Raw genomic sequence first — 27,768 nt, forward strand, 5'->3', positions numbered from 1 at the left:
ATTTTTGATGATCTAGTTGAGAATAATACACCTCATGGGTATTTTACTTTTCACTCCGCTGATTAATAAGTTTAGTATTATTTCATGTTTATTGATTGTTGTGTCATCATCAGTGAAATGTATGTGCATCTCTTTTGTTCATTTCCACCTCACCACTGGATTGCTTTCTTTCACTGATTTGTAGGAGTCTTTTATGTATTTTGACATTAATCATTTAGGTTTTTGAATTGTAAATATCACTCCAAGTTTGCGACCTGTCTGCTGCATATCATTTTAGTGTGATATTCTTATTTTCATATCAAACTTGATTTTGATTAATTCACAAAATTTTTTTTGAAGAGGTAATGTATTTCATTGTGCAAAAATTAAAAAAAAAATTAAAATGTGTTCTGTTCCAGTGCTATACTCTGTCCTCCCTTTCTTCACTCTAGCAAGTAGTTATTCTTATAGTTTTACATCTTTCCAAAGTTTCTATATGCATATACAAACAGTTACGAATATATAAATTCTTGCCTCCCTTATTTGTATAGAATACAGCATACCATACTCCCTGCTCTACTTCTTGCTTTTTTCATTTAAAGTGTTTTATAGCTATTTTCATAATATAGAGAGAACTCTTATTTTTTGTAGATACATACACAATATTTTACTTTTTGAATATATCACAATTTAACCATTCCATCCACTGTTGACAATGATTTGAGTGATTTAGTCTTTTCCTATTAAAAGTATTCCTGGGCCGGGCTCAGTGGCTCACGCTTGTAATCCCAGCACTTTGGGAGGCCGAGGCGGGCGGATCACGAGGTCAGGAGATCGAGACCACGGTGAAACCCCGTCTCTACTAAAAATACAAAAAATTAGCCGGCCGTGGTGGCGGGCGCCTGTAGTCCCAGCTACTCGGAGAGGCTGAGGCAGGAGAATGGCGTGAACCCGGGAGGCGGAGCTTGCAGTGAGCCGAGATCGTGCCACTGCACTCCAGCCTGGGCGACAGAGCGAGACTCTGTCTCAAAAAAAAAAAAAAAAGTATTCCTGTACAGATAAACCTTGTACATGTCATTTTATGTATATATGAATTTATAAATTTCTCCTAGTGAAATTGCCGTTGAGTGGAAAGTTAATGTATTTGTAATTTTGCAAAAGTTGCCCAGTTGTTTTCTGTAAGGACTATACCATTTACTTCTCCACTAGAAATGTATGAGATTGTTTCCATGTATCCTTCATAGGACAATATTTTTTTTTATTATTATACTTTAAGTTCTGGGATACATGTGCAGAACGTGCAGGTTTGTTACATAGGTATACACATGCCATGGTGGTTTGCTGCACCCATCAGCCCGTCATCTACATTAGGTATTTCTTGGAATTCTTGGCAATCCTGTGTGTGAAAAATGGTTTCTCAGTATAATTTAACTTTGCGTTTCTCTTATCAGTGAGGTTGTTCATTGTTTAAATTTACATAAGAGCCATTTGGTCTTTTTTTTTGTAAATGAACAATTCATTTCCTTTGCCATTTTTCTGTTGGGTTGTTGGTCCTTTTTTTCTCCTTGATTTTTAAGAGCTTTTTACAGTTAGGAAAGTGAGCTCCTTGTGTGTGATCAGAGCTGCAAATATCTTTTTCCTTTTTTTCTTTGCATATGTTTTAGAGATTCAAATATGTTGAGCATATTTTGTTTCTTTTTATTGTTGCATAGTATTCCATAGTATGGCCTTACCATAGTTTAACCATTCACCAGCTGATGGGCATTGAATTACACTTAAGAGTTTTTGGCTATTGCAAATAATGATGTTATTAACATTTTTACACAAGTCTTTGTATGTAGAAGAAATTTTCGTTTCTTTTGGATAGGTACCTAAGATGAGTGCTGGGTCATATGGTAAATGTATGTTTAATGTTGTAAGATACTACTATGAAGTGGATGTATCATTTTTCATTCCCATTAGCACTGTGTAAGAGTTTCACTTACTCTGCATCCTTGCCGTCATTTGCTATCTATTTTCTTTAGGCACTCCACTGGGTGACTATTGTTATCTCATTGTGATTATAATTTGCATTCCCTAATGATTAATGATGTTAAGCATCTTTTCTATTCTTTTTTGCCACTTGTATTTCTTATTTTGTGAAAAGTCTGTTGCCCATTTTTAAATTGCATTGTTGGCTCTTTTGTATGGGAATTGTTAGGGAATTGCAAGAGTGCTTTATATGCTCTATATTCTGTATACAATCTCTTTTTCACATATATGTTTTACAAATATTTTCTCCAGTCTGTGGTTTGTCTTCTTAACTATTTTTCAAAGGTGAAAAAGTTTTTAATTTTGATGGTCTACTTTTTTGCTCATTTTTTTATGGCTTGAGGTTTTTGTGTTTATGAAATCTTTTCTAACCTAATGCAATGATGAGGTCTATGGTTTCTGTAAGTTTAATAGTTTCAGCTATTATATTGAGGCCTGTGATCCATTTGGTGTTCATTTTTGTGAATGTTGTGAGTTAAGGGTCAAGGCTTACAGTTATCCAGTTCTAACACCATTTGTAGAAAAGACTGTCTTTCTCCCCCATTGAATTACCATGACACCTTGGTCAAAAATCAGTTGACCATAAAGTGCTAGAGTCTATTAGTGGACTTTTTGTTCTGTACCACTGATCTATATATGTTTATCCTTATGCTAATACTATATTGTCTTGATTACTGTAGCATTAATAATTCTTGAAATCAGGTAATACAAATTATTTAACCTTTTTTTTTTTTAAAAAAAAAACTGGCTATTCTAGGTCTTTTGGCTTCACTAATTAATTTTAGCATGAGCTTCTCAGTTTCTTCAAAGTAGGTGCTAGAATTTTGATAGGGTTTGCCTCAATCTATACATCAGTTTGGGCCAGCTTCACAACATTGAGGCCTGCAGTTCATCAACATTTAGTTTTCTTTGCAATGTTTTATTGTTTTCAGTGTACAGTTAGTGAAATTGTTCACTGAGTTTATTCCTATGTATTTTTGATGCTATTGTAAATTTCCTGATTATTCTCTGCTACTCTGTTAAACCAGAATTGAATTTTGTCTTTGTGTCTTATAACTTTGCTTAATTTATTAGTTCTAATAACTATTTCATAGATTCTTAGGATTGTCTGTGATCATGTTGTCTGCAAATAAAGATAGTTTTATGTCATCTTTCCAGTCTCCATGCCTTTTGTTTATTTTTGTTGCCTTATTCAAATGAGGACTTCCAGTACAGTGTTAAATAAAGTGTTAAGAAGGGGACATTCTTGCCTTGTTTCTGTTTGTAAATAGAAAGCATTGAGCATTTTACAGTTGAGAATGATGTTATCTGTACGCTATTTGAAGACACTCGTGAGTTTGAGGAAGTTCTCTTCAATTCCTTAGGGTGTTTATAATGGATAACGTATTATTTTGGGGTTTTAAAATAGACCTTTTATGCATCTATTCAAATGACTTTTTTCCTTTATTTTACGAATGTAATGAATTATATTAATTGATTTTTCGATGTTAAACCAGCTTTGCATTCTCAGGATAAATCCTACTTGGTCATAATATAATGTTTCTTTAGAAATTGTTAAATTCAATTTGCAACACTTTTGTTATTTTATATCAGTGTTTATGAAGGATATTGGCTTGTAGTTTTCTTATGGTGACTTTGCCTGCTTTGAGTAACATGGTAATACTAATACTGGCTTCATAAAATGAGTCAGGTAGTGTTCCTCTTCCTCCTCTGTCTTCTGAAAGAATTTGTGTAGTATTGCTATTATTTCTTCTTTAAGAATGATAGAATTCATCTGTGAAGCCAGTGGGCCAAGAGGGTTTATAATTGTGAATTCATTTTCTTCAATCAGCATAGAACTATTCAAATTTTCGGTTTCCCTTGGGGTCAAATTTAGTCATTTATGTCTTTCAAGGAATTTACTCAATGTTTCAATGTATTGGAATAAAACTATTCTTAATATTCCATTGTTATTAATATCTCCAGAAGTTGAAGTTGAGTGATAATTTTGTCATTTTTTTCTTTTGTTCCGAGTGACCCAACTAGATTTTCATCACTTTTGTTGATCTTTTCAGAGAACCATTTTTAGTTTCATTGATCTTTATTCTTTCTTCATTTTCTCCTTCATGTATTTTTTTTCGCCTTTATTATTTTCTGACTTATACTTACTTTGGATGTTATTTCATATTCCTTTTCTAATTCTGGGTGCAGACTGCAGATCTTTTGAGTTTTAGATTTTGGGGCTTTTCTAATAAAAACATTTAAAGCTATAAATTTTTCTTTAAACATTACTTGAGTTGCATCCCACAAGTTTTGTTTTTTTATTATTTTTTTCTAATCTTTTTTATTTTTTATTATTTTTTATTTATTTTTTAATTTTTATTTTACTTTAAGTTCTAGGGTACATGTGCACAACGTTCAGTTTTGTTACATCTGTATACATGTGCCATGTTGGTGTACTGCACCTGTTAACTCGTCATTTACATTAGGTATATCTCCTAATGCTATTCCTCCCCCCTCCCCCCAGCCCCCGGCAGGCTGTGATGTGTGATGTTCCCCACCCTGTGTCCATGTGTTCTTATTGTTCAATTCCCACCTATGAGTCAGACCATGCAGTGTTTGGTTTTCTGTCCTTGTGATAGTTTGCTGAGAATGATGGTTTCCAGCTTCATCCATGTCCCTACAAAGGACATGAACTCATCCTTTTTTATGGCTGCATAGTATTCCATGGTGTATATGTGCCACATTTTCTTAATCCAGTCTACCACTGGTGGACATTTGGGTTGGTTCCAAGTCTTTGCTATTGTGAATAGTGCTGCAATAAACATACGTGTGCATGTGTCTTTATAGCGGTGTGATTTATAATCCTTTGGGTATATGCCCAGTAATGGGATGGCTGGGTCAAATGGTATTTCTAGTTCTAGATCCTTGAGGAATCGCCACACTGTCTTCTACAATAGTTGAACTAGTTTACAGTCCCACCAACAGTGTAAAAGCGTTCTTATTTCTCCACATCCTCTCCACCACCTGTTGTTTCCCGATTTTTTTAACGATCACCATTCTAACTGGTGTGAGATGGTATCTCTTTTGGTTTTGATTTGCATTTCTCTGATGGCCAGTGATGATGAGAATTTTTTCATGTGTCTGTTGGCTGCACAAATGTCTTCTTTTGAGAAGTATCTGTTCATATCCTTTGCCCACTTTTTGATTGGGTTGTTTGATTTTTTCTTGTAAATTTGTTTAAGTTCTTTGTAGATTCTAGATATTAGCCCCTTGTCAGATGGGTAGATTGTAAAAATTTTTCTCCCATTCTGTAGGTTGCCTGTTCACTGTGATGGTAGTTTCTTTTGCTGTGCAGAAGCTCTTTAGTTTAATTAGATTCCATTTGTCAATTTTGGCTTTTGTTGCCATTGCTTTTGGTGTTTTAGTCATGAAGTCCTTGCCCATGCCTATGTCCTGAATGGTATTGCCTAGGTTTTCTTCTAGGGTTTTTATGGTTTTAGGTCTAACATTTAAGTCTTTAATCCATCTTGAATTGATTTTTGTATAAGGTGTAAGGAAGGGATCCAGTTTCAGCTTTCTACATATGGCTAGCCAGTTTTCCCAGCACCATTTATTAAATAGGCAATCCTTTCCCCATTTCTTGTTTTTGTCAGATTATTCAAAGATCAGATGGTTGTAGATGTGTGGTGTTATTTCTGAGGGCTGTATTCTGTTCCATTGGTCTATATCTCTGTTTTGGTACCAGTACCATGCTGTTTTGGTTACTGTAGCCTTGTAGTGTAGTTTGAAGTCAGGTAGTGTGATGCCTCCAGCTTTGTTCTTATTGCTTAGGATTGACTTGGCAATGCGGGCTCTTTTTTGGTTCCATAAGAACTTTAAAGTAGTTTTTTCCAATTCTGTGAAGAAAGTCATTGGTAGCTTGATGGGGATGGCATTGAATCTATAAATTACCTTGGGCAGTATGGCCACTTTCACAATCTTGATTCTTCCTATCCATGAGCATGGAATGTTCTTCCATTTGTTTGTGTCCTCTTTTATTTCACTGAGCAGTGGTTTGTAGTTCTCCTTGAAGAGGTCCTTCACATCCGTTGTAAGTTGGATTCCTAGGTATTTTATTCTCTTTGAAGTAATTGTGAATGAGAATTCACTCATGATTTGGCTCTCTGTTTGTCTGTTATTGGTGTATAGGAGCGCTTGTGATTTTTGCACATTGATTTTGTATCCTGAGACTTTGCTGAAGTTGCTTATCAGCTTAAGGAGATTTTGGGGTGAGATGATGGGGTTTTCTAAATATACAATCATGTCATCTGCAAACAGGGACAATTTGACTTCTTTTCCTAATTGAATACCCTTTATTTCTTTCTCTTGCCTGATTGCCCTGGCCAGAACGTCCAACACTATGTTGAATAGGAGTGGTGAGAGAGGGCATCCCTGTCTCGTGCCAGTTTTCAAAGGGAATGCTTCCAGTTTTTGCCCATTCAGTATGATATTGGCTGTGGGTTTGTCATAAATAGCTCTTATTATTTTGAGATACGTCCCATCAATACCTAGTTTATTGAGAGTTTTTAGCATGAAGGGCTGTTGAATTTTGTCAAAGGCCTTTTCTGCATCTATTGAGATAATCATGTGGTTTTTGTCTTTGGTTCGGTTTATATGATGGATTACATTTATTGGTTTGCATATGTTGAACCAGCCTTGCATCCCAGGGATGAAGCCAACTTGATCGTGGTGGATAAGCTTTTTGATGTGCTGCTGGATTCGGTTTGCTGGTATTTTATTGAGGATTTTTGCAGGGATGTTGGTCTAAAATTCTCTTTTTTTTGTTGTGTCTCTGCCAGGCTTTGGTATCAGGATGATGTTGGCCTCCTAAAATGAATTAGGGAGGATTCCCTCTTTTTCTGTTGATTGGAATAGTTCCAGAAGGAATGGAACCAGCTCCTCTTTGTACCTCTGGTAGAATTCGGCTGTGAATCCGTCTGATCCTGGACTTTTTTTGGTTGGTAGGCTATTAATTATTGCCTCAATTTCAGAACCTGTTATTGGTCTATTCAGGGGTTCAACTTCTTCCTGGTTTAGTCTTGGGTGGGTGTATGTGTCCAGGAATTTATCCATTTCTTCTAGATTTTCTAGTTTATTTGTGTAGAGGTGTTTATAGTATTCTCTGATGGTAGTTTGTATTTCTGTGGGATTGGTGGTGATATCCCCTTTATCATTTTTATTGCGTCTATTTGATTCCTCTCTCTTTTCTTCTTTATTAGTCTTGCTAGCGGTCTATCAATTTTGTTGATCTTTTCCAAAAAACCAGCTCCTGGATTCATTGATTTTTTGAAGGGTTTTTTGTATCTCTATCTCCTTCAGTTCTGCTCTGATCTTAGTTATTTCTTGCCTTCTGCTAGCTTTTGAATGTGTTTGCTCTTGCTCCTCTAGTTCTTTTAATTGTGATGTTAGGGTGTCAATTTTAGATCTTTCTAGCTTTCTCCTGTGGGCAGTTAGTGCTATAAATTTCCCTCTACACACTGCTTTAAATGTGTTCCAGAGATTCTGGTATGTTGTGTCTTTGTTCTCATTGGTTTCAAAGAACATCTTTATTTCTACCTTCATTTCGTTAGGTACCCAGTAGTCATTCAGGGGCAGGTTGTTCAGTTTCCACGTAGTTGAGCGGTTTTGAATGAGTTTCTTAATCCTGAGTTCTAGTTTGATTGCACTGTGGTCTGAGAGACAGTTTGTTATAATTTCTGTTATTTTACATTTGCTGAGGAGTGCTTAACTTCCAAGTATGTGGTCAATTTTGGAATAAGTGCAATGTGGTGCTGAGAAGAATGTATATTCTGTCAATTTGGGGTGGAGAGTTCTGTAGATTTCTATTAGGTCTGCTTAGTGCAGAGCTGAGTTCAGTTCCTGGATATCCTTGTTAACTTTCTCTCTCGTTGATCTGTCTAGTGTTGACAGTGGGGTGTTAAAGTCTCCATTATTATTGTGTGGGAGTCTAAGTCTCTTTTTAGGTCTTTAAGGACTTGCGTTATGAATCTAGGTGCTCCTGTATTGGGTGCATATATATTTAGGATAGTTAGCTCTTCTTGTTGAATTGATCCCTTTACCATTATGTAATGGCCTTCTATGTCTCTTTTGATCTTTGTTGGTTTAAAGTCTGTTTTATCAGACACTAGGATTGCAACCCCTGCTTTTTTTTGTTTTCCATTTGCCTGGTAGATCTTCCTCCATCTTTTTATTTTGAGCCTATGTGTGTGTCTGCACATGAAATGGGTTTCCTGAATACAGCACACTGATGGGTCTTGACTCTTTATCCGATTTGCCAGTCTGTGTCTTTTAATTGGAGCATTTAGCCCATTTACATTTAAGGTTAATATTGTTATGTGTGAATTTGATCCTGTCATTATGATGTTAGCTGGTTATTTTGCTCGTTAGTTGATGCAGTTTCTTCCTAGTATTGATGGTCTTATTTGGCATGTTTTTGCAGTGACTGGTACCGGTTGTTCCTTTCCACGTTTAGTGTAAGGCAGGCCTGGTGGTGACAAAATCTCTCAGCTTTTGTCTGTAAAGGATTTTATTTCTCCATCACTTATGAAGCTTAGTTTGACTGGATATGAAATTCTGGGATGAAAATTCTTTTCTTGAAGAATATTGAATATTGGCCCCCACTCTCTTCTGGCTTGTAGAGTTTCTGCCGAGAGATCCGCTGTTAGTCTGATGGGCTTCCCTTTGTGGGTAACCCGACCTTTCTCTCTAGCCGCCCTTAACATTTTTTCCTTTGTTTCAACTTTGGTGAATCTGACAATTATGTGTCTTGGAGTTGCTCTTCTCGAGGAGTATCTTTGTGGCATTCTCTGTATTTCTTGAATTTGAATGTTGGCCTGCCTTGCTAGGTTGGGGAAGTTCTCCTGGATGATATCCTGAAGAGTGGTTTCCAAATTGGTTCCATTCTCCCTGTCACTTTCCGGTACACCAATCAGACGTAGATTTGGTCTTTTCACATAGTCCCATGTTTCTTGTAGGCTTTGTTCATTTCTTTTTACTCTTTTTTCTCTAAACTTCTCTTCTTGCTTCATTTCATTCATTTGATCTTCAATCACTGATACCCGTTCTTCCATTTGATCAAATCTGCTACTGAAGCTTGTGCATTTGTCACGTAGTTCTCGTGCCATGGTTTTCAGCTCCATCAGGTCATTTAAGGACTTCTCTACACTGTTTATTCTAGTTAGCCATTCGTCTGCTCTTTTTTCAAGGTTTTTAGCTTCTTTGCGATGGGTTCGAACATCCTCCTTTAGCTTGGAGAAGTCTGTTATTACTGATTGTCTGAAGCCTTCTCTTGACTCGTCAAAGTCATTCTCCTTCCAGCTTTGTTCCATTGCTGGCGAGGAGCTGTGTTCCTTTGGAGGGGGAGAGGCACTCTGATTTTTAGAATTTTCAGTTTTTCTGCTCTGGTTTCTCCCCATCATTGTGGTTTTATCTACCTTTGGTCTTTGATGATGGTGACGTATGGATGGGGTTTTGGTGTGGATGTCCTTTCTGTTTGTTAGTTTTCCTTCTAACAGTCAGGACCCTCAGCTGCAGGTCTGTTGGAGTTTGCTGGAGGTCCACTCCAGACCCTGTTTGCCTGGGTATCACCAGCTGAGGCTGCAAACAGCAAATGTTGCTGCCTAATCCTTCTTCTGGAAGCTTCGACTCTGAGGGGCACCGGGCCTTATGAGGTGTCAGTCGCTCCCCTACTGGGAGGTGCCTCCCAGTTAGGCTACTTGGGGGTCAGGGACCCACTTGAGGAGGCAGTCTGTCCGTTCTCAGATCTCACACTCTGTGCTGGGAGAACCACTACTCTCTTCAAAGCTGTCAGACGGACATTTAAGTCTGCAGAAGTTTCTGCTGCCTTTTGTTCAGCTATGCCCTGCCCCTAGAGGTGGAGTCTACAGAGGCAGGCAGGCCTCCTTGAGCTGTGGTGGGTTCCACCCAGTTCGAGCTTTCTGGCTGCTTTGTTTACCTACTCAAGTCTCAGAAAATGGCGGAAGCCCCTCCCCCAGCCTCGCTGCCACCTTGGAGTTCCATCTCAGACTCTTGTGCTAGCAGTGAGCAAAGCTCCGTGGGCGTGGGACCCTCTGAGCTAGGTGCAGGTTATAATCTCCTGGTGTGCCGTTTGCTAAGGCCATTGGAAAAGCACAGTATTAGGGTGGGAGTGTCCCGATTTTCCAGGTGCCGTCTGTCATGGCTTCCCTTTGCTAGGAAAGGGAATTCCTGGACCCCTTGTGCTTCCAGGGTGAGGCGATGCCCCGCCCTGCTACTTGGGCTGCACCCACTTGTCTGGCAAGCCCTAGTGAGATGAACCCGGTACCTCAGTTGGAAATGCAGAAATCACCTGTCTTCTGCATTGTTCACTCTGGGAGCTGCAGACTGGAGCTGTTCCTATTTGGCCATCTTGGCGCCACCAAGCAGTTGTTTTGTTTGTATTTTCATTTAAAGATAATTTCTAATTTAATTATTATTTCTTTGTTCTTTGTGAGTTTATGGATTATTTAGAAGTGTGCTTTTAAGTTAAAAATATTTAGGGTTTTCCTAGTTATTGTTACTGATTTTTAAATTTTACCTTGGTCAAGTATCATTTTGTGTGATTTCAGTCTTTCTGAATTTATTAAGACTTGTCATATGACCCAGAATATGGTCTGTCCTGGCAAACATAGCATATACACTTGAAAAGAATATGTATTTTGCTATTGTTGGGTGTAATATAAATATAAATTAAGATAATATTAATATATTCTTTGTCTTTATTGATTTCTTTTGTCTGTCTAATTATATTGTTTGCAGAGAGAGGGGTGTTAAAATCTCCAATTATGATTGTGGAATTATATTCTAATTCCTTAAATTTTTTCATCATGTAAACATTTGTAATTGTTATGTCTTCCTTATTGACCTTTTCTCTTGAAGTCTATCTTATCTGATATTACTATAACCACTCCACTGTCTTCTTATGCTTACTGTTTATGTAGTATATCTTTCTCTATCCATTTACTTCCTGTCTGCCTGTGTCTTTATATTTAAAGTGTGTCTTTTGTAGGTGGTATATAGTTGTTCCCTTTTTTAAAAATGCATTCTGACCATCTCTTTTAACTGGAGTGTTTAGTTCGTTTGCTAGATGGAGGACACCAACTTAATTCCATTTAATTCCATGTAAATTATTTCCTTAGAATGAGATTTTCATATCTCATTTTCATATCACACTGGTAGTCTGTATGTAGTCCACAAACCATGTGAGGTCTGACTTAAAGGTTTTTTCCTCCTCTTCAGTTAGCACTGAGGTCAGGTCAGACAGGTTTCTGTCTTGTCTTTCTCTGTGTAGGGCAGATTTTTTTTCCCCAGTTTGTATTTTCATTTAGGGTGTAACTCTGCATCAGCTTTTTTGGACTTCTCACATTGGGCCTGTCCAAGGTTTTTCCTTTGGCCATTAGAAGAGAAGCTCACACTCTAGTTGTTTCTGTGCCTGTAACTCTAAATTTCAGCCTTCATATCATTTTTGGACATTGAGGATTATTTTACTCTTCTACCAGCTCAGTAGTACATTTGGTACCTTTGTGCAAATTAGAAAACTGTTCCATTTCGTCCAGGCCATTGTGACAACATGCTAGAGTAAACAGACTGGTGGGCAGAATATAGGCTGGATTTCAGTCCCAACTTGTCCTTTCAGTTGAGTATCTTTACAGGTGACCCTGTAAGCTTGTGTTGTATTGTTAACTGTTTTTGTTTTGACTGATGACACATGACAATCTTTTGTCATTTCAGATTTGTGTTCTGTGTGCAGACATTAATTTGGATTACGTTATTTTATAATTTGGATTGTGTTTAGCCAGCTGTCTATAAAATTACATTTAAAAAAATGTATAACACAGACAATTAGTGTTTGGTTCTTCAGAAGTAAAGAGTTAGTAATAACTTCAGTGTGGTCAGCTAGATCCTCTGAAAGGCCTTTTTGCTGCAAAACAATCAGATCCTGGGCTTACAGTAGGTACATGAAATTTCTTAGGTTTTTATTTTTCTTCCTACTCCTCTGCTCTCTGATTCTCTGTCTCTCCTTTCTCTGACCTCTTCCCTCCCAACCTCTCCCATCACCCAGATCAAAAAGTGAACTTTAATCGGGGTGGGACGGGTCAGACAGTGAACAAGGGCAAAAAGCAGGGTTGCTCTCAAAGACAGATAATAAATATCAATGATGAAATTAGTGACAAAGCCTTAGGCCGGTAGCAAGATAGGTGTGCCAACCTGAGACTCTTGTATTAAGTTGAACCCTCAAAAGGGTATAAAATGGTTTTAAATTGGTAGATACCCTGGCTTCCAGCAGAAGGGAACAAAAAGCTTCTCCAAAGGATCAACCATAATTTAGGGCCTTGGAAATCCTGCAGATTAAGTTAAACAAGTGTTCGTAATAAACAAAAACAATAAAAGCCAGCACATAAACAATGAAGTAAGCTGCCATGAATGAGCACTAACAAAAATAAGTTATCTATTTGATTTAGAACCCCTATCTCCCTAAAGACTCTCAAGATGTTGGAATTGGATAGGAATATAAAGCAATTATGTGCGAAATATTTAAAGAAATAAAATATAGAATCACAAATGAGCAAATAACAGGAGTGTGAAAAACAACCAGGAGGATATGAAAAGGACATGAAAAAACTTTTTTTATTGAAAACTTTGTGATCTAAAATTTCATGGATGTGTTAAACAGTAAATTGGACCCAACTGAGGAAAGAATTGGCAAACTGGCAGTTAGAACTGAAGACATTTTCAAGACTGCAGGAAAAAAGGAAAATGAAAATATTAAAAGAGACGTTAAAGGATGGAATGAGAAGGTCAGGTATGTCTAAATGAGTCCCAGAAAGATAGAATAGAGGAAAGAGGAGAGGTGATAACTGAAGAAATTCTGAGAATTTTTTTGACTTAATAGAAGACATGAATTCATCAATACAGCAAGCCCAACATATACCCATCAGAAACAAAAAAACAAAACTTTAGTCAAACTATATAACCCCAAAGACAAAATGTTAAAAGCAGCTGGAGAAGAAAGATCACTTAGAAAGTAGTGTAAACTGGACTGATAACTCACTTTTCAACAGTAAAAATGGAAACCAGAAGGTATTAGAATATTATTCTCAAATAACTGAGCAAAAATAACTGCCAGGCTGTTATTGTATATCAGCAAAAATATCTTTTGAGAAAAATAATGTACAATAGAGATTTCAAACAAGTGAAAGCAGAAACTTTTCTACTAGCTGGTCTTTCATTAAAGGTTTTTATTAAACATTTTAAAGGTTATTTTTGAGGAAGAAGAGGCATGGTCCCAGAAGGAAGAAAAGGAGTACATGGAAATTGGTAAACTCAAAAATTTTATTTTTTTTTATTTATTTATTTAAGATGCAGTCTTGCCCTGTCACCCAGGCTGGAGTGCAGTGGCGTGATCTCAGTCCATTGCAACCTCTGCCTCCCAAATTCAAGCCATTCTCCTGCCTCAGCCTCCTGAGTAGCTGGGACTACAGTCATGCACCATGCCGGGCTAATTTTTTTGTATTGTTTTAGTAGAGATGGAGTTTCGCCATGTTGTCCAGGTTGGTCTCGAACTTCTGATCTCAAGTGATCTGCCCACCTCGGCCTCCCAAAATGCTAGGATTATAGGCATGGGCCACCTCACCCGGCTGTAAACACATACATTTTAACATTCATAGTCTGTACAAAAAAAGGATTATGTGTAATTAAGAACAGAATAAAAACGTGAAAAGACAGAAGCATGTCAGAGAGAGAGTCGGGGGAGTGATGAGAATTAAAATTATTTTAAGTTCTTGTCTTATTTAGGAAGGGAATTAAAATGGCAGCACTTCAAGGATAACAACTAAAAGAGTAGAAACTGTGTGATTGTCTCTCATAACCCAGCAAAGAGAAAATAATGAAATAGAAAAATAAGCAAATTCAATTTTTTTAAAAGCCAAGAAAGGAGGAAAATAACCAGAGACAATAGGACAATAGACAATAAAAAAAATGGTAGGAGTGTTCCAGATATGTTATTAATCCAATAAACATAAATGAGTTAAATTGACAGTTAAACCAGATTGTAAATTTGAATATTTTAAAAATAGCCAATTAATTATAAGTTACATACGCAAAACATTAAAACATGGAAAGTTGAAAGTAGAAGGATTTTTAAAAATGTGCTATGCAAATATGAACCTATAGGAGGCTAGGGTCATTGTTAATATCAAACAAAAATGACTTTAAGAGAAAAAGCATTATTAAAATTAGAGCTAATAGTTTGTGTACCAGGAAGGTACAGGTTGAGCACACCAAATTCAAAAATCTGGAATCTGAAATGCTCCAAAATTTAAAACTTTTTGAGCTGACATGATACTCAGAGGAAATGCTCATTCAAGCATTAAGAATTTTGGATTTTTGAAATTGTCATTCCTACCCAGGCATGCAAATATTCCAAAATCTGAAAAAATTCAGAACTGAGAGCACTGCTGGTCCCAAGTATTTCAGATCAGGGATACTCAACCTGTATTACAATTTTAGATATCTAGTACTTAGTGAAGTAGTATCAAAACATATCAAGCAAAAATTGGTAGTCCTGCAGGGAGAAATGGACAGACTTGCCATCAAAATGGAAGGCTGCAGTACACTTCTTAATTGTTGGCATATCAAATAAGTAGCAAGTTAGTAAATTTAGAAGGGATTTGAACAATGTGATCAACAGACTTTAATGAATTGATATATATAAAACACTGGAACCAACAGTTTGAAAATGTCAGTTTTCTCCAGGACACATGGCATGTTTTAAAAAACATTGTCCAAGCATTAGCATATGAAGTGAGTCTCAACAAATGTCAATGACTCAGTGTCATAGAGACCACTTTTTTTTTTTTTGCAATGTAGTTTTAATTGCTGATTGGTTTAAAAAAAAAAAACTGAATTGCAAAACAAAACAAAAACCCCACAAAACCCCATACACTTGGGAATTTAAAACATATACTTGTAAATATGAGGTAAAAGAAATCTTGAGGAAAATTTTAAAATAGAGTTAACACAATAATACAGAAATACAACATTTTTGGAATATAGTGAAAGACTTAATTCAAAGGAGATTTATTGACCAAAAAGCTTATTTAGAAAAGAAAAAAGGCCAGAATGTTGGGACTTAAGCATCTAACTTGAGAAGTTAGAATGAGAGGAACAGATTAAACCCTGAGAATGGAGAAAGAAGGAAACGAAGCAGAAATTAATGAACTAAAAAATAAAGATTCAGTAGAATTAAAAAATCAGAAGTTAGATCTTTAAAAAGACAAGAGTAACAAACCTCTTGTGATTAGGAAGAAAGAATTCACAAATATATACTATTAGGAACAAATGGAGGAAATTTAATAATGGATACAGCAAAGATTTAAAAGGTAAATCATTCTTGCTATTTCCAGAGGTCAATAAATGAGGAAATGAATAAATTTCTAGAAAAAATACTAAAATTGACTTAAAAAAGAGAAGAATTTAGAAGATATTTGCAACACACACTAAGCAAGAATCACCATCTAGAAGAATATGGGAAGAATTCTTAGAAATCAGTAAAATAGTTCTTTAGGAAAATGATCAATAGCAAATAGGCATCTGGCAGAAAAACATAAATGATGCATATATTCAAAAAACCCAACTTGATTACCACTAAAAGAAATAGACCACATGAAATATATTTTCCTGTCTACTGGGAATAAAATCGTAAGAAATCTTACAGAAAAATGTGAGTCAAAAGGAATTCTTATATATTTCTGGTGGGAGTATAAAGTATTCGGAATCATTTGGAAATGGAATAGAAATGAATTTGGTGTAGTCTTGTAAAGCAGAACATTTGAATACCCATTGACCTGACCCTTGCACCCTTACATGTGTCCTCTAGAACAGGGGTCCCCAAACCCCAGGCCATGAAGCGGTACTGGTTCATGGCTTGCCAGGAACTGGGTTGCACAGCCGGAGGTGAGCGGCAGGTGAACAAGCATTACTGCCTGAGCTCCACCTCCTGTCAGATCAGCAGCGGCATTAGATTCTCTCATAGGAGCGTGAACCCTATTGTGAACTGCGCATGCGAGGGATCTAAGTTGCACACTCCTTTTGAGAATCTAATGTGTATAATGCCAGATGACCCGAGGTGGAACAGTTTCATCCCAAAACCATCACCTCCCCTTCCTCCCCAGTCCGTGGGAAAATCGTATTCCATGAAACCTGTCCCTGGTACCAAAAAGGTAGGGGACTGCTGCTCTAGAAAATCTACACACGAGATGTACAATAATGTTCATAGCATTATTGTTTATAATGTCCAAAAGTGGAAACAGCTCAGATGCTCATCAATATGAAGATGAATAAATAGATCATAGTGTAATTATACAATATTATATAACAAAAAAATGAATGAACTATACCTAATGAGTGTCGGAGATAAGATGTTTAATGAAAAGCAACTCTCAGGAAGCTACATACAGCGTGAAATATAATAAAGTCTCCAAACAAATGAGACTTGGAGTGTAGTGTTTAGGAATATATGTATATGTGAGGAAACTTTAAAAAATCAAAAGAATAATAAGCATTAAATATTGAATCATGGTTACTTATAGGGTGGAAGGTAAGGGGACAAGCTCGGGAATGGTATGGAGGTAGGTGTGACGGTATTGCTAATGCATTGATTGTTCTATTGGGTAGGTGTTTGTTTTGTTACACTTCATATGCATTACATATATGTTTTCATATATATCAATTATTACATTAAAATGTAAAAAGATTCAGTTGGAAAAGACCTATTTTCCTTCAAAAGGATATTGAATGAAGATATGAATGTTTAAAATATATGAATCAGTTAGTTGAAATGTAATAATTTAATGGTATTACATAGAACTGTCTCTTGAATAAAATGCCAGACATCATTCTTTGTTAATATAAACTAAAGGAGTTTTTATAGTTGGATACACTATGCAGTTTTAGTAAAATAACATTTCGGAGTCTAATATAATGCCTAGTACTTAGAAAATTTTTAATAGTATTGGTCAGAAGGTCAGTGGGAAAGAATCTGTCTGCCCTTTTAGAGAGATTTGTAGTCTGCTCAAAATGATCATTTTATATTATGAAAAATGCCTAACATGGCCCTAGTTTGCATACACTGTGTGTAGTAGTATTCAGTTTTTTTGTGTGTGTAAACACTTCAGTTAGTGTTGAACAAAGAAAATTATATGCTCTTGTTACATGTGCTTTAATTTAGATGCTTAATGGCTTTTAATGTTACAAAATAAGTTTATTATTATATTATGATCTCATTTGTATTATATTGTCTTGCTGTTCTGTATTTGTGGTGATATGGTCATGGTTTACGAAAACAATAATCCCTAAGAAATAGGTCATTAACAGTAGTTAACGTTTACTTGTGATCTATGGTAATGACTGATTTCTTTGGGATTATTGCAGTTATAAACCATAATTACAGATTATTACAGCAATAATTATTTTGTTAAGGAAAAAATGTTCTATGTTTGAACAGCTGCTAAAACAAGCACCCTGAACATTTCAGGATAAATAGAAAAATGGAAAATTATAATGGAAATTTAGTATTATTATAAAATGAGATTAAAAAACTTTATAGATATGAAACTGATGTAGCAGATTTTTTTCTCTAAATGCAATTTAGATATGTGTATTTACATGGTTCTTTAAATTTTGTGAATGTAATTATGTTACCAAAATAACATTTTTTGTATATATTTAAGGTGTACAGCATGATGTTTTGATAAATACATAGTGAAATGACTACTACAGTCAGCCAAATTATCCTATCACCGTCCATAGTTACCATTTTTAAAATTTTTGTGGTAAGAGCACTTAAAATCTAATCTTTTAGCAAATAAAGTATTACTAACTATGGTCTCATGCTGTACATTGGTAGACTTTGTCCTCCTGTACAACTGCAAGTTTGTACCATTTGACCTAATTTCTAATTTCCTCCCTTTCCTTACCTCTAGTAACCACCATTTTACACTCTGTTCCTATGTCTTCTACCTTTTTTAAGATTCTGCATATGAGTGAGACCATATAGCATTTTTCTTTCTGTTAGTCGCTAATTTCCGAAAGTAACTTCTTAACATTTCCTGTTGCGAACACTGTGAGTCTAAAATTGTTCAGGGTTAGGAAATAGTTTAACGTTTATGAGAAATACTGTTTCTCTTTCATCTAAATATCAAAATTATATTTGACAGCTTAATAATAGCATCTTTTTTTTAAGACAGGGTCTCACTGTCACTTAGGCTCACTGCAACCTTTGCCTCCCAGGTTCAAGCTATTCTCCCACCTCAGCCTCCTGAGTAGCTGAGATTACAGGCACATGCCACCACGCCCAGCTAAGTTTGATATTTTTTGGTAGAGACAGGGTTTTTCCATGTTGGCCAGGCTGGTCTCGAGCCCATGACCTGAAGTGATGTGCCTGTCTCGGCCTCCGAAAGTGCTGGGATTACAGGCGTGAGCCACTGCAACCAGCCAATAATAATGTCTTTATATTTCACTGTTCATCTCTAACATTAATTCTAACTCATTCAGTACTTGCTCGATTTTTAAGGTTTAAGAAATATCTGCTTTTCATTTCTCATACAATAGAAACGATTGCTTTCTAAAACAGAGTAAATATGTACTCTATTTTTCTCTAAGTAAACTTCCTTTCAAAATTTACTGTAATTTTAGAAGAAAATGCTCATAATTAATCACATGCTATCTTTGCATAGCATTCTTTGATCTAATAAGTTTAATTCCAAGGTCACAGAAATTAGTACAAATTTAAATTTTGAGAAATTCACATTTTATATTTAGATGCTTTAGTCATTCTGTTTTTAAACAATGGTGCTCATCATACTGCACTGCAAAAATTACTGATTTTTTCCTCTATCTGACCTGTCTCTCACTAGGCTTAGTTCCCTGAGCATGGAGTCTCTCTCTACCCTGCCCCACCCTTTCGCATACATTTGCGTATTTCGTTATATCCCTACCACAGAACATGATACAAAGTAGATACTTACAGCAGATGTTTTTCTGAAATGTCTTTTACTTGGAATTTTTTTTTTTTCCTGTTTGGAGGGTGTTTGTTTTACTAACAGCATTAGAAAGTGTATATGGCTAGTCGTAACTAGCTTTAATTGTAATAAGCCTCTTTGGTAGAGAGGAAAGAACTTAAAAATTCTTATTGTGTGACTTCATTTTCTTGAGCAGCATTTGAAGTAAGGCACAGAAAGAACATGAATGTTACATATTGTTATGTCTTATGTTTTTTTGTAGGTATGATACAGAACCATGTTAAAAAGGGGATGACAATTTAATAATAGTTACACTAGCCAACATTTACTGAGCACTTATAGCACTAACTCATATACTTTACATGCAAAATACCAGTTGGTGCTTGTCACAACTCTATGGGCCAGGTATTATTATCCTTGTAAGATTAAGTAGCTAGTGTAAATAAGTACTAGAGGCGGGATTTGAACCTAGGCTGTGTTCTTATTAGCTAAATGGTACTGCTTCCCTTTTTTTAAAACAAATATTTATCTTCCAGTAGAGAAATATAAAAAATTACATGCACGGTGAAGTCTTTGTCAGTTTTCAGGTAGGCATGTTTTATCAAGGGCTAATAGGCAGGTATTTCTGTGTTTACATTATTGGTAAGCCCAAAAAATTAAGCTTGCTTATTTTAAATTCAGCTATATCAACCAGTATTGATTTTATGGGTCTTGTTTTGGGAATCGAAAAAGTGTGAAATGTCTCCTTGGTAATGATCCTGAAAGCATATGCAGTCTCATCTGTGATTAAGACTCAGGAGACAGCTAAAGAACATTTCAGGGTTAGGACTCATAATGTGTTAAACGCTTAAGAGATTGTTGCATTATAAGATACTGTTGGATCATGAAGGTCTGTCTAGCTAATTGACAACTGTATTGCTGGAGTATTCCCTTTTACCAATCTTGAGAGGAAGTATAATAGTTTGAGAATGAACTTTTGGAAATTCGTTGCCTAGATTTCAGTCACGGCTCTGCACTTTTAAATAGGGACTTGTAACATTAAATGAATATAGATACAGTGTTTAGAACAGTGCCTAGTGCAGAGTAACTACTATATAAATGTTTGCTATTATTTTTATTAGTAATAAAGCTTGTTTTAAGAAACCAGTATCGGCCGGGCGCGGTGGCTCATGCTTGTAATCCCAGCACTTTGGGAGGCTGAGGCGGGCGGATCACGAGGTCAGGAGATGGAGACCACAGTGAAACCCCGTCTCTACTAAAAATACAAAAAAAAAAAATTAGCCGGGCGTGGTGGCGGGCGCCTGTAGTCCCAGCTACTCGGAGAGGCTGAGGCAGGAGAATGGCGTGAACCCGGGAGGCGGAGCTTGCAGTGAGCCGAGATCGCGCCACTGCACTCCAGCCTGGGTGACAGAGCGAGACTCTGTCTCAAAAAAAAAAAAAAGAAACCAGTATCTAAAAATCTAAATTGATAAAACATAACAGGAAAATAATTATTTACATTTCAGTGTTTTTCATTTTGAGAAATAATTTACAATAGGAGATTTTAAAGAGTGACTCCTATAGAGAGGTAAAATATTACATATGCATTCACCAAAAGTCATGCTTGCAATGTTTCAGATTCACATCCATTACATGAAGTGTATAACATATCCTACACACAATTGGAGCATAGTCTGTTAATAGCGACCTCTGTAAAATTCTGAGAAATGCTACTAATTGTTATTGTTTGGTAGTTAACGTTATATAAAGTCGCTGTGAACAATAAATTAGCAAATACCGAACCATTGCTCCTGTGGGCCTCTGACCACAACATTTTCATCAGCTAACCAACACATAACCTTTTTTTTTTACGTATGTTTCTGTAGAAAGACACCTTATTCAATATATATTGTCGATTTATTGACACTGAACTCATAGCCAGAAGCACTATTTTTCATACCGGAACAAAGCTTATCTAACATGTGTTTTCTATATAAGACACATAACAAGCTTTTTTTCTTTAGGAACACTGCATAGCACCTCAGCATCATACTTAGATCATCTTAAACGGTGAAGTCACTAACAAAAAACACAAAAATGTGGCAGTAGATAGACCATTAAAAGCATACTTGTTTACATTACGAAGCTGAAACAAGAAGGTAGAGTTTCACTTTGTTTGCTCTGAGCTTGAAACGTGTACTGGACAACTACAGATTTTCACTACTTTGCACATCAGCAGATGACTGCGAGTATTGATTTTGGGATTATAAATAAATTTTATCAAGTAGGCAAATTCACAAATAATGGAATCTATGAATAATGAGGATCAATATATCATATCTTATATTGAGTATTATTGGAGAAGTTGCTTTTATTTAAGCAATAGAAATATTATTACCATTCGTTATTAATAATGGGTCTACATTTTAATACATTTATTAAATTGGTAATGTTAACCTTTTCTTTCCTTTTTTGTGCCATGTTTTCTATATAACGATTTCTTAATTCAGTAACCCATATCTGTTGATAATGTACAATATACCCAGCGTTGTTTTAGGTTCTGGAAATACAATAGAGAACAAAACAGACAAAAATACCTGCTTTCATGCAGTTTACATTCTGTTGGAATACACAGGTAACATACAAGATAAATACGTAAAATATGTTAGAAAATGTTAAGTGCTAAGATTTAAAATAATGAAGCAAGGAAAGAAGATAGGAAATGCTGGGGGTGGGGGGTTGTGTTATCTATTACCAGAACTTAATGGCTTATCAGATAACAATTGTGTTATTATCTCTCAGTGTACTGGGGGTTGATAAGTCTCAGATGGTTATCTTTCAGTCATTGTAATCAGATGACAGCTGGGGCTGCAGTTGCCTGAATGCTTCTTTACTCACCCGTCTGGTGTGTGGGCTGGAATCCTTAGAGTGTATACACTCTTATCTAGTTGGGCATTTCTCTCTCCGTTCAATCTCTCCAGATGGCTAGTTTGGGCCTCCTAATAGTATAATGGTCTCAGGGTATATGGTCTTCTTAAATGGTGGCAGGCTTCCCCAGAGTGAACATTCTCTGAGAGACTGGAGGAATTTGCCAGTTCCTGTAAAGTTTAGGCACAGTACTAGGATGGTGTCACTTTCACCAAATTCTGTTGGTCAAAGCAGTTACAAATTTCCAAAGATTGGAAGAATAAACTCTACCTCTTGATGGCATATACATATATGGAAGGAATTGTTGATGAGTATTTGAAGACAGACTAAGTATTGAAATTTGAAGACATGCTAAGTATTGAAAATTGATAGGATATCTTGGTAAGGCCTGAGAAGGTGACATCAAATAAGACTGATCAGCATAGTTGTATCTTTCCCCAGTTATATTAAACTGTGTGAGTACTGGCAAAGAGTAGTGGTGTATTGGACATAAACAGTTACGGTTTTGTAAGATGAGTATATCATAGCAAAAGAGGAGCTAAATGTAAATGCAAGGCAGAGATGATAATGACTGACCATAGAATTAAAGCTAGGTACATAGGCTAGAGAATATGTGAAGAGTGTAAGAGGAGTGAAAAAATGGCAGATTCCCAAAAACTAATAAAAGAGATCAGCAAACTTGCAGGATGCGGGATCAATAAATAAAATCAATGGTATGTCTATTTTTTAACAATCAGCAATTGAATATGAAAGGAAGAAAGGAAGTCCATTTACAGTAGTATCAAAAAGGATAAAATACTTAGGCATAAATTTTAAAAAGAAATGTAAGAATTATATACTGACACTGTAACAGTGTTGAAAGAAATTAAAAGATATAAATAAACAGAAAGACTTCTCGTGGTCATGGATCAGAAGACTTAATATTGTTAAGATGACAGTACTCTTCAAATTGATCTCCAAATCCAGTGCAATCCACGTTAAAATCCCATGGGTTTTTTGCAGGGATTGACAAACTGGTCCTAAAGTTCATATGGAAATCCATGGGACCCAAAATAGCCAAGATAATCTTGTAAAATAATGAAATTGGAAGACTCATTTTTTTTTATTTCAGAACTTACTACAAAACAACAGTAATCAAGACCGTTTTGTACCAGCATAAAGGTAGACATATAGGACCTGGGTGTGGTGGCTCATTCCTGTAATCCCAGCACTTTGGGAGGCCAAGGTGGGAGGATCACTTGAGCCCAGGATGTTCAGGAACAGCCTGGTCAACATAGTGAGACCTCATCTCTACAAAATATCTTTTAAAATTAGGTAGGTATGTTGGTGTGGGCCTGTAATCCCAGCCGTTCAGGAGGATTACTTGTGTCTGGGAGTTAGAGGCTGCAGTGAGCTATGATTTCATCACTACCCTCCAGTCTGGGTGACCGAGTAAATCTTAAGTGACTTTGGGTTGGGCAACTATTTCTTAGTTATGACACCTGAAGCAGACAACAGAAGACAAATTAGATATACCAAAATTTATCTAATTAGACAAATTAGATACAACAGAGTTGCAAATTTTGTGCCTCAAAGCATGCCATCAAGAAAGTACAGCCCACAGAATGGGAGAAAATATTTGCAAGTCATATGACTGATAAGAGATTAGCATCTAGAGTACATAAATAATTATTACAACCCAGTAATGAAAAAGACAACCCTTAAAAATGGTCAATGGATTTGAATAGACATTTCTCCAAAGAGGACACACAAATGACTGCTAAACACATGAAAGGATGCTCAACATCCTTAGTTATTAAGGAAAGGCATATCAAAATTATAATGAAATACTTCCTCACACCAACTAGGATGGGTATAATAAAGAAGACAACTACAAGTGTTGGCAAAGATTTGGATAAATTTAATCTTCATACATTGCTGGTGGGAATGTAAAATGGCACAGCTGCTTTTGAAAACATTTTGGCAGTTCCTCAAAATGTGAAAAGTAGAGGTGCCATGTAACTCAGCAATTTCACTTCTAGGTATACTCAAGAGAAACGAAAACATATATCCACATAAAATCTTGTATACAAATGTTCATAGCAGCGTTATTTGTAATAGTCAAAAGATGGAAACAATCCAAGCATCCATCAACTGAATGGGTAAATGAAATGTGATATATCCACAGTAACCAAAATAGCATGGTATTGGTATAAAAACAGACACATAGACCAATGGAACAGAATAGAAAACCCATAAATCATACATTTACAGCCAATTGGTTTTTGACAAAGGTGTCAAGAACATACATTGGGGAAAGGATACCCTCTTTAATAAAATGGTGCTGGGAAAATTGTATATCCAGATGCAGAAGAATGAAACTGGACTTCTGTCTCTTACCATATACAAAAATGAAATCTAGATGGATTAGACTTAAGACCTGAAACTTTATATAAAACTACTAGAAGAAAACATGGGGAGACACTTCAGGACATTGATCTACACAAATATTTTATGGCTAAGACCTCAAAAGCACAGGCAACAAAGATAAAAATAGACAAATGGGATTATATTAAGCTAAAAAGCCCCTTCACAGCAAAGGAAACAGTCAACAGAGTGAAGAGAGCCTGTTGAATGGGAGAAAATATTTGCAAACTGTCTGACCAGGGAGGAATAGAATATGCAAGGATCACAAATAACAGTAAAAAACAGAAACAAAAAAACAAATAATTCAAATAAATGACAGTCAAATGACATGAATAGATATTTCTCAAAAGGAGAACATACAGATGGCCAACAGGTATATGAAGAAATACTCAACACATCACTAATTATCAGGGAAATGCAAATCAAAACCACAGTGAGATGCCAACTTACTCCAGTCAGAATGATTATTATTAAACAGAAAAAATAACAGAAGCTGGCAAAGATGTGGATAAAAGGGAACTCTTACACACTGGTGGTGGGAATGTAAATTAAAACAGCCATTATGGAAAAATAGGGAGATTTCTCAAAAATGAAAAGTAGAACTACCATATGGTCCGGCAATCCCAATACTGGCCATTTATCCAAAGGGAAAGAGTTAGGTATGTTAAAAGAATACCCGTACTTCCATGTTTATTGCAGCACTGTTCACAATAGCAAAGATATGGAATCAACCTACATTCCCATTGATGGATGGATAAAATAATGTGGTATATATACATAGTAGAATACCATTAGGCCATAAGAAAGAATGAAATCATGTCATTTGCAGCAACATAGATGGAACTGGAGGTTAAGTGAAATAAGCCTGGCACAGAAAGACAAATACCATGTGTTCTCATACATATGCGGGACCTAAAAAATTCATTTCATTGAGGTAAAGAATAGAATGATAGATAGGAGAAGCTGAGAATGGTGGGTGGGTGGGCTGGGGAGTGGGGCAGGATGAAGAGAGGTTGGTTAATGAGTACAAACATACAGTTAGATAAAAGGTATAAGTTCTAATGTTTGATAGAGTGGGGTAACTATAGTTAACAATGTATTCCATATTTCAGAATAGCTAGAAGGCAGGATTTGAATTGTTCTCAACACAGAAATGGTGAATACTCGAGGCAATAGATACGCCAAATACCCTGACATGATCATTACACATTCTTTGCATGTAACAAAGTATCACATGTACCCCACAAGTATGAACAAATATGATGTATTAATAAAAATAAATAAGATCTATACAAACAATGGAATGTTATTCAGCTATAAAGAAAAGTAAGTATCGATACGTGCTAAAACATGGGTGATCCTTGAAAACATTATGCTGAGTGAAAGGAGACAGTCACAACACCCACTTATTCTGTGATTCCATTTATATGAATTGCCCAGAATGCGAAAAATCTAATGAGACTTAAAGTAGCTTAGTGGTTGCTTAGAGGCTAGGGGCATGAGAGTAGGAAGCAGAATGACAGCTAGTATGAAAATATTCTAAAATTAGATTGTGGTGATGCTTGCATAACCCTGTTAATTTATGAAAAAACATTGAATTATGTACTTTAAGTGGGTTACTTGTATGGTATGTGAATTATATTTCAGTGAAGCTGTTCAAAAAGTGATAGGCTCATGGATTGAAGATTCCCAGTAGAACAAAGGATTGGTGGAGTTGTAAGATTCATCTTTGTAGATATTGAAATCACTAGTGATTATGATATAAGTGTTGTTGGAAAGAGTGACAGCCAAGAACCAATACTTGCAAAAAACAGGGGGAAATAATCTGCAGGAGAGTAGATAATTGCAATAAGAAGGGATATTTGTTAGTGTTGTTGGTGATGTAAGATGTAAAGGTGAATGCTTTCATAATGAAGAAAGAGAAAATGTTAAGTAGAAATGAGGAACATGAAGATCACCTACTCCATATTCAAGGCCCAAGATACATGAGAAGTGGAAGAAAAAGCAGCTACCACTTGATAGAGCCTACAGAGAAAGCAGGGTCATCAGGGTAAAGCTTCTGTGATAGACTTTTATATTGACCCTAAAACACTGAAATTCATAAGGTAACTTTCTGGATACTTTCAGCTTCCTACATGAAGTTTTTGTTCTGTTACCTTTTTCATGAATTGTATGTCATGAAACTTGAGTCTGTTTTTCAATGGATTACTTGATCAAATTAGTGTTCTTGTTCTCCTACTTAATCTATTTCACATTCCTAATGTATAAGGCTGCATAATTGGTCAGTTCTGATTTGTTGTCGTTTTGTGAGAGAATAAAGGATGTGAATACTTGTCAGGTTAGATTTCTAATTTACAGGAATCTTGTCACCCTAATAGGTTGATATGTCTCTCCAAAAATTATAAAAGAGTTGTTGAGTAATTGTAGTATAATAGTGACTGCTAGTATCCATGGGAAGACAGAAATAATTTGTTCTTTTTCTAACTTTTATTTATCCTTTCTGAGTCTTCTAACAAGCAGATAGCCTCTTTTCTTCATTATTCAATTCCATACCTTTTAAAAAAACATTTTTACTTGAAAAGATTTCTTAATCAGAAACAATTTCAGTTTTATGAAATAGCCCTCTCATCTTTGAAAAATCAGTCTCCAAGAATAGCATAAAATTTGTTTTTAGCAAGATAATTTTATGTTGTTAATTGTCTATAAAGGTCTCAAAAGTACTGAAGGATCACCTAGATCAATGAATCCAGAGATGTAAAATAATATACCTTAAGCAAAAATCATTGAATAAATACCTCCATTTCTAAATTAGTCAATTTCAGCTGCCCCCCAAAGTAAGATTTCTGAAAACTGTAGATGTTGCCATTTATGCCGCTGCTTTAAAGCTATTTAATCCTCTACTACTATCAGCTGTGAAGTTAACTCTACCGTCAAACAATGTGAAATCTGGATTTTTTAGTACATCATGCATAAAAATACAGAAGGAATAGATTTATTACTATCTATTATGTTCCAAGCAGGGGAAATATTTAAAATGATCACACTGGTATTATCATGACATTGACCATTCAGAAAAGATGCTGGTCCTTGGATCATAAGAGTACATCCTGACTGAATAACAGATCTGGTCCTAGACAGTTTAGTGTTTTGTACTCAAATTTATTTTCAATCATGTCTTCATGGTAGACGTTGTTTTTTCCATTTTACAAATGAAAACCCTAAGACTTAAAGAGATAAGTAACTTATGCAAGATCACATAGCAAATTAGTAGAGCTGGGATTCAAATTAGTTTTATTTGGCTCTAAATTCTATGCCATTTTCACTGTTCTACTGCCTTGATAAACTTAAAACCCATCTGCTTTCTATCAAGAACTGAGTTCACAATAAT

At 35.8% G+C, this 27,768-nt stretch overlaps 1 protein-coding gene across 7 annotated transcripts in view; it reads left to right on the forward strand.

Annotated features, from left to right (window-relative positions):
- Positions 1–27,768, forward strand: part of RANBP17 (RAN binding protein 17) — a 447,403-nt gene that overhangs the window by 64,945 nt on the left and 354,690 nt on the right. The gene's annotated exons all lie outside the window — the stretch shown is intronic.

The sequence above is a fragment of the Hylobates moloch genome, unplaced genomic scaffold (genome assembly GCF_009828535.3).
Source record: "Hylobates moloch isolate HMO894 unplaced genomic scaffold, HMol_V3 SCAFFOLD_6, whole genome shotgun sequence".
Lineage (NCBI taxonomy): Eukaryota > Metazoa > Chordata > Mammalia > Primates > Hylobatidae > Hylobates > Hylobates moloch.